The following is a 9,298-nucleotide window of genomic DNA, read 5'->3' on the forward strand; positions in this document are numbered from 1 at the left end:
TTTCAAGATTGATGTTTATCGCACAAAGCTGTGCTACAGCATCAAGTCACAAATGTTTCTCAAGTGTCAACACACCGGTGAACGCATTCGGTGTAACGCAGGCGCGCAAGCACGTACAGATAGCCTAGTTTTGTTCTTATTGCTGTGCAAGTATTGAGAAACAAAATCATGCAGAACAGAACAAGGCTCAATGCATTGTTTCTGTATTCAAACAGTTTTTTACTATTTGCGTAATTCATGTCCAATGTTGCATATGCCATCAGTCGGGGATCCAAGAGGGGCGATTGGGGCCCCTCAAGGCTACTTTCTGGATCCGCCTTTGTATGTCATTAACCAAGACCAAACAAAAGATAACTTTTGTGGCATGGTTCAAAAAGAAAACATAAACAACTTTTACAATTCGACTTCTTGCAAGTTAACAGACCAATTTAAAGTAATCGCTATCTTGAAATCGTGCAGATAGCTCATTCCTCCCAAAAAGCTTCGTCTGCTTCAGTCTTGTGGGCTTCGGCAATCTTGCCGTTCTAATGACATGGTATCAACTACCGCATACCGCTGTCTTGTAGAAAAATAATCATCAAATGTAACTGGTACGAATGTGCTTGATTTCTGAAGAAAGAATCACTCTAATACTACTGTAAACTTTGGCTTATGTATCTCACCAGCAGAAGCCGAGGGCATTGTAAATTAAATTTTATATTTAATTAATTACAGAGCTGGACACAAACCATCTGAACAGAGATTGGAAAGATTCATCAGAAGAATCAGTGCTATAAAAGTTCAAGCATCCACTCATGTTGCACTGCTTTCTTCGAACAGGTCATTTTGTTCACACGGTTAGTTAGATTTCTTTCAGCATTAACACGGGCACATGCGTATTTTTAATTATTCGGAATGCTTCTTCATCTGCACGGTTGCATGTTTTTTTAGAATAAATCACAACTTTACAACTATATCACCTTGAATTAGATTTTAACTTCAAACTGCGGCATCAGCTAACGAAACTGATACACTTACAGTATTTAAGGTAGGGATGAAGAAATGCTTCCAATAAAACGTCACAATATATCTTCATTAAATTTTTCAGATAACAACTTGTAACTGAATACCGAAAAAATCTTTTGTAAGGGAAAGTTACGATTCAGCTGTTCAGAAACTGCTCAAGGCATGGTTGTGTTCCTGAAATGTTGAAGTTTATCACAACGTATAGGTTATCGGTTTACACTAACTTGTTCAAAATTTATCTTCTTCACACAAGTGTTAAATTGTATTGTAAATTAAAATTGAAAGTTTTAGATTTCTAAATTGTTCCAATGGTTAGAAAGAAATCGTTGAATGTGAGTTTACCCTGTGTGGATGTAATTGACTCTTGGGTTGTTTTTTTGTAACAAATAGAAAATAACACAACTATTAATGAAAACTATTGTGTACTTAGATAAATTACGTTTAATTTATGTAGTCTGCTTGCACCCACATCCTACATCGTTTGTTTTTTTGCTTAGGGTTTTGTTTCTTGATTTTGTTTTAGGCGCAATTTCATATTGTAGGGTGATTGCCTTCCTTATATACCATGCAATCGAATATTTTTCTTTGTGTTGCATCCTACTGTATTTATGTAATAAATCACTCAGTTTGATCTGCAGAAACGGTTTGCTTGGATAACAATACTGGTATGGTTAATTTGTTGTCGTTCTAAGTTACAACGGTTTGGTCTTTTAGGGACATGAGTCATTTTCATTTTTTATGACGTCGCTACTTATTATTCAACTTATTCTCACTGCCATATGCAGAAAAAGGAAAACGTTTTTAAACTGTACGGCATGACCGACATGGAATCGAACCCAGACCTACAGCACTAGAAAAGAAAGCGATAAGCACTGGGCGACTGACCTGGTCTTGGCCTTCTTTCAACAACTCTTTGCTTGAGGTTAAAAACACAGCAAAAACAATGTTGTAATAATTAAGCATCCAAGTGAAATCAATAAATAAAACGTGTTTGTATATACTGCGACAAGTCAGTTTAAGCACAAACAAGTTTGAGTTGGTAGCGAGCGTATATGATGGTCACACTTCCTTATAAGGCTGCGTCTATTGAAATCGCTCAATTAATAATAGGTATGTGTCTATATATTTAAGTTGATCTACAGGTTTATGTATAACGTTTAACGCTAATCAAGCTTGTAGACTAGAGTATATTTTAGCAAGCAAGATAAAAAAAGCAAAAAAAAAACTCACAAAACAAGTTTTAAGAGAAAAAACAACAAGTGGAGGCTGGTGTGACAGGACACAATTATCACGGTTCTACTGATTTAAACGAAAAGAAATACGAAAAAGAAACGTAATAGTAACGCAATTGTACCGACTAAAGTCACCAGAATGTTAATTTATATCATTATCACTGTCCCACAAAATCGCACAATAATTACATCTTAGCGCAGAAGTGAACCAAATTTGAAATAGTTTCATCTTGAGGTGAAATATTGCAAAACTGCATCACCTAACGTAAAAGTGATCATTTTCTTTGTGTAAATACTGTCACAAACAAGGTATTACTTTTGCAATTTGGCTCCAAAAGTAAACCGGGCAGTTTTTGTGATACGATCTGCGGTGTGTTCTATAGAAAAAACTTCAACTTATCTTCAAAGTGTACTGTAGGCATCGCACAAAGCTGCAATATTTTGGTAACCAAGTTGAAAACTTTTTTTACCATTTATTCTTGGATTACAACAAAGCAAAGACAATGGGTGGGGCAACGACAACTCGAAATTTGTTTTGTGTTTCTGCTGTTGTTTAAAGAATGAATTTCATTGTTTTATTTTGCTTGAGGACATTTCATTTAGCTATAGTTGCTTTAGTCAGATTCAATCTTCATAGAAACCTAAATTTATAACTGTAAAAATTAGAAAAATATTGTAAACTATAGTTATTTTAATGCGTACGCACTTTTTACACGAAATTTAAAAAAATGGTAGGCTACAAAAATAATATCATTCTCAGCATTCTTAAAGCAACTTTAAATTTTAGGATTTTTTTTTAGCTGGTAACCATGACTTTTCCTGAAAATCAACAATTTGTATTATAACTTTTCCAAGCAGCTCTAGTTCGGCTCTCGAGTTGTGCGCTTGAGCAACGCATTTCAGGACTGCTCTCCATTCAGAGGCACATAGTCGTTGGAATAATTTCCCTGCAACAACACTTCGACCTGCTATCGGAAAGACTTCACTCTGCCAATTTCGACAACCGGGCCTGCGTCAGTGGTGTTAAGCCTCTGCAAGTATGTGAAACTATCAGAAATAACCCATTAGAGGCCTTGTCAGTCCGAGAATAAAGATTCAACACCATCCACCAATCATGTAAAAAATACGCAGTGTTAAAGGGTTCATTACATATTGTAGTTTTTTTTTAAAAGTACACATTCCTTTAATTATTTTTTCCAACTAAATTAGTGAAAGACATTTTTTGTATTTATGTGGACTACCTTAAGGAACAGCTGATCTTTTAGTGTTTGGCAGAGATTGGAAAGTTGAATTTACGACTGCAAATTGCGCAAGAGCTCATTCTTCGCTGCACAATTTGACTCATACAATGACGCACGCCGAAAACTATCAAAAATTTGTCATAGGGTCCGGAGTATGCCAAGCGCATGGCACTGAAACTATTTCAATTTTTTAATTCTGTCCCAACGTGCAGTTGTGAGTGGACAAACCACACTTTCACGGTCACACAGACCCGCAGGCATAATGTGCTCTGCTGGTCTGGTTGCTTGGAGTTGATCAATCGATGGTTTCACACCCTTTTACGAAACTTGACGATGTGAAGTAGCCCTTCTTTCGTAGCATTTGTTCTCCCCTTAATTACATTTGCTAGTTCTGTTGTCTGATATTTAGGATAGAAATCTTGAAATCTTTACTCAATGTAGTGTGCAATATTTGGAATACTTTCTAAAAAAATAAACTTCTTTATTTTCTATACTTTTCTATACTTTTCGTTTCTGTGCTAAAGTATTTTCTTTCTTAATGCAACTTTCAAATCGTTTTTTTTTTAACTTAATAACGTTAAGAAAAAGATGTACGTGTTCAACTCTGTAACAATAATTCAAAGCATAAGAAAGGCTTCTTTAGACAAAGAGGCGGCTATACCGTATTAATGATGCACAACATCCACTTGAAGGGGTCTCTATCCTCCTTTTTCATGATAGCCCAACTTGTAGTTTGAAGCTAAGCAACGTTGCTGTCTTTCAATACTAGATAAATCTGTACTTGCTGGCAAAGTGCTAATTTTCTTCATTTCATCAGATAGCTGGGAGAGGCAGGCCATAACTTTCTATTAATGTTGATCATTTTTCAAAAATCTGAATTATTTTGCGCCAGCAACTCATTAATCGCCAAATCATATGTTGTTTTGCTGGCAACTTTTCAGTTTTGTGAAGACGAAGTATAGTAATGGCTCAACTCTGGTAAATGCTTGACAATCAGCGCTGTAAAATAGTTTGCAAAGAAAACAGACACAAAAACAAATAATTCACACATCCACAACTGAAGCACTTATGGTAATGTATTTAGAAAGTAAAATAACTTAAAGCAATTTAGATTAAAAATGAATAGTTCATATGCAATCTGCCAACAATGAGTGCATCTAATATCTGCATATGCGATACTTCTTTCTAAGTCTCACAAGCAAGCGAGAGAGTGAGTGAGTGAGTGAGTGAGTGAGTGAGTGAGTGAGTGAGTGAGTGAGTGAGTGAGTGAGTGAGTGAGTGAGTGAGAGTGAGTGAGTGAGTGAGTGAGTGAGTGAGAGTGAATAGTAAAGCAAAGATTTTTTTCAGTCTATGTTAATTGTTAAAGCTTGTCTCCTGTTGCACATTCCAATGTAAGGTACTTTATTTAAGGTAGCTATATACACTGAGCAAATTGGTATAGCAGGTAGTAAAAATTCATTGTAACCTTTCCTGTAAAAGTTAAAAAATAATCGTAATGACAAAAAGATCACTTGAAAAATGCAAAAAGAATTACAATTGCACAGCCACAGAAAGCTGTGAGTTAGTTCACTGACTGTCACATATCTTCAACCTACTACATTACCATATTATGAAAGCTACACACAAAATACCTATGGATCAAGCTATTCATAAAAAACGTTATTGTACATAATTATTTTTTATACATTTTGTTTGAGAAATTAAAAAACGAAATGCGTATTTTAGACAATAAGTTGCCTTATTCCACACAAAATAACATTGCAAGGGTTCAAATAGTTATTCTACGTCCATTTTTGGTCTTCAACTTTAATAAAACGCAAATTACGAAACTTTTACTATCGCACTTTTCATGAAGTTAAGATTAATTTTTTTGGCGCGATGTTCTCTGTATGTCAGTATGATGAATGTGAGAATATGGCATTGCATATTGTGAACGTGACAGTGCAAAACCTGAACAGAAGTTCTACATTACATAGCTTGAGAGGGCGCCACTTTGCTTCTCCGTCCTAGATCAATAAAAAATATTTTTGTTTGGTTGGTTGAACATGATTAGCCAGTTTTTTCGCTTTGCAGCTGATAGATTTCTTGTTATGTTGAGCTTAAACCTATCTTTGCGGTTGTTGCGAATACGCAGCAGGTGTCAAACAACGCTTTATCGTCATCAAGCGGACAGGAATATCTATAAAATGATTTTTTTTTGTGTTACTAGGGAAAACAATTTTCTTCGGTTGAGCTGCTGGGCCGAGGGTCTATCCATTTACTATACCCCCAGATTCACAATGTTCCGAACTATATTAGATGGCTACTAAAAAGCAGCCAGTCTTTGGTTTATCACCCAAGACACGCATACCTTTCATTTTATCGGTCCACATGATGAGATGGCCGTCTAGATTTTTTAGAGAACTTTTCACGAGGTAAAGAGATTGCTGACAATCGCAAAGAAGCAATAATTTGTCTATTTTTAGACTTTCCAAAAATATTACCATTTCAAATCCTTATTTTGAAACCATATAGTCCAAGTCTACGTAAGATACAAACAATTTGTAGAATAGTCGTAGACTATGTACCTGTAAAACAACTATCAGTCTAATATTTTGGTGATATTCATTAATGATATTTTGGAAATATCAAAGTAACTTTGTTTTTGTTGGGATTTTGTTAGAAATACCAATAATGTATAATACTTTGGTAATATTTTTTATGAATTTGGTTTGAATTTCATTCAGAGTCGTCAGATATTTTTTTAGATACAGTATTTTACAATGCCATAAACCGATGACTGACAATAACTTCACCCTATGTTGCCCAGGTGGTGCTGAATCAGCACTAAGTACTTCAAATTAGGATTGAATAGTATTATTCAAAACAAATACAATATTCTAACAAAGTAACTGCATAATAAATTCAAACGTTTTCGGCAAGAAATCTTTGCCCTTATATAAAAGTACCTAATACATCTAAATAAAAATAATAATAACTATAAATAATGGCAATACTAAGTAACTCAACAAATAACTGCAATACGTACTGAGTTAAGTAAACACACAACTGAGGAACAGATACCAAAGGTGGTAACATTTTGTTGTAACGTATACTAGAATGTAATCACAAGACAAGATTGCGAGATAGCAAGCAGTAACAAAAGACAATCTGAGAAAGAAGTTACAGCATGAAACAAACGTAATGCAATATAAAATCAATAGGAAAGTTGCCACTCCAGCGAAAAACTGCTTGGTTATATTACCATCAAAATCCGTTTTCCTAACTTACACGTAAGAACAAACGATCGTTTGTTGATGAGGATCCGGAATACCTGAACTCAAATTTAACAACTCAAAGTGCAATTAAAAAGCACATCGCTTATTATGCAACGTGCACTGACAATGTTTCGATCGACCAATTCAACATCATCTCTCAAGGCAGATCTGAATACCAGACAAAGATCAAGGAAGCCCTAAGAATCAAGCGCAATAATCCGTCTCCAAACAAGCAATGCAATTATTTGGCTGTGTTGCTCATAATCATTGAGGACACAAGTAGGCGTGTGGAAAGCGTTTGTGTTTATTTGAATTGTGTTGTATTTCTTGGTGTAGTAAAAAAATGTTAAACCAGTTGAAGTTACTTTGTTTTGTATGTCTGCGGTACAACAAAGCGAACTCTTTACCAAGGTTTTATATTTTAAATGCTTATTCTATTTTACCAACTTTTACCTGATGAGGCCATGCCTCATATGCTGCCCTTGGTCTTTGATCGCACGTCACTGCCAACCCTTCTTTGCGTAAACCGCTAGTTAAAATAGTTTTGCTATTCAAATCTTGCAAGATCTGTCTTTTTTACAGTTTTGCATTGATTCAACGTCTGTATAAGTAGATTTATAAAAAAGGTGGTTCTTGCAGAGTGGAAAATTCAATCAGGCGAAATCAATGGAAGTCATACAACGGAAATGTTAGGTCGGCCATGTTGGAGTGGCAGCCTCAACTTAAAATTACAAACGTCAATATTACAAAAAACTATGAAAATTATGAAGTACTTAATGCTGTAAAATTAGAACAATGAACATCTTGCAAAACATCATCACACCCAAGCCAGTTCCATGATTGAACCCATGATTTTCTTGAATGGGTTTCCGTGCATTTAATATGTTTACGCTTTCACGTTGAAATGCCTTCAGTAAAGAAACATGACATAAGATCAAATGAAATGATTAACATAAAATTTTAAAAAACGAAATGAAACTTGTTTACTGCTTATTAGACAGCGCAGTTGCATGCAAACTAGTAGTGGTGCTACAGCAGTGACAGTTGATCTATAATTGAATATTTTTTTTTCAAAATGTTTTTGTAAGTTTTCAGACCAATTTTTAGTGTAAAATACGCAGTTTTTTTCTGTGTTAAAATTAATTTAAACTTTTGTTCTGTAGTAGTAGGCTAGCAAGTAAATTGTTAAGCACAACACGCATTTCTTATGTTTGCACTTGATCGCCTCTACCTGTTTAATCGACATCTCGTTTGTTTTGACACGGAGGCTACAGTCTATTGTTTTCGCCCTGATGGTTAAAGTACAAAAACGAACCAACTGGTAATACTTGCAATCTAGTATGGGATGGGCCTCCTTTGAGATCTGTCCTTAGAAAAGGTGCTGCCCGATTTGAGAATTTTTTTTTGATACTTTGAAAGCTAAGGAGAAAAGAAATCAGAAACAGAAGAGCAACCGACAACAGCTGTACCTTGCTTTCCTTTCTGACTTAAAATGTTCAAACCAAACTTTCAACACTAAGATGTAACTTACTCGTCATTTAAGGTCTCACTGTAAATCAGAGATGTAGCCACGGGGGGGTGGGGGACAATCTTTTTCCAAAATTTTATCTTGCCTCCCATCCCCCCAAACAAAGTACGTTTTAATACCATTATAATTCATGTTGACTGACGTTTTTCCCCAATAGTTGCTTTTGCCCTCACAACAGTTGCTTTTGCCCCCCGACAGTTGCTTTTCCCCCCTAATTTTTTTTTCTACTAGGCTACATGACTGCTGTACACACCACTGCAAATATCATCATCTTCAAACGCGAATAATAGCCGAGACTCGTTAAATGGTAGTATTTAACAACACCACTGATTACAGAGCACATAAGCTAATCTAAAATAAGTTCCATTTGTGAAGAAATTGAGAAATGATAAAGTTTAAGCTTCGATTCAATTTTTTGTTTAATAAAATATAAAGATATTTAGTTTCAATCAATTTTCATTTTTTCTACTGAAAAACTCGTTTAAACTTAACTGATTGACAACAAATGCATCTGCGCTATATAAACCAAATCCAAACTATCCATTTCTATCAACAACAGTCAAGGTGTCGGAAATTGATAACCCATAAAAATATTTCTTTTTTCATCAACTGTGATAGCAACGCTTGCCGTCATTCATACGTCATGATATTTGCTTTGCCATTAATTTAGCACTTTTGTACGTAAATCCAATTGTTGTGACGTCATAGATGCTTTAAAAAGAAATCATGACCCCTAATCTTCAAATCCCCCTTAGGCTATGCCATAAGCTACTGTTTGTGTGCATCTGTCATGTTGTCACTACATCATGAGCTTAATGTTTTTTACACGTTAGCGTATTTTCTTTTTGAAAAAAATTGAAGCTTTGAAATAATTAAAAACATTGTAGCCTATTAGGCCTACATCGAAATATTTTGGTTCGACGCAAAATTACTTGCTTTAGATTTTTTCGACTCGTTTCGAATTAAGTATGTTTGAGAAAAAATTTGTTTTGTTTGGACGAAAAAAGTTCGTTTCGTACAGCTCTATTACTGTAT

Source organism: Aplidium turbinatum, chromosome 15 (assembly GCF_918807975.1).
Source record: "Aplidium turbinatum chromosome 15, kaAplTurb1.1, whole genome shotgun sequence".
Taxonomy (NCBI): Eukaryota; Metazoa; Chordata; class Ascidiacea; order Aplousobranchia; family Polyclinidae; genus Aplidium; species Aplidium turbinatum.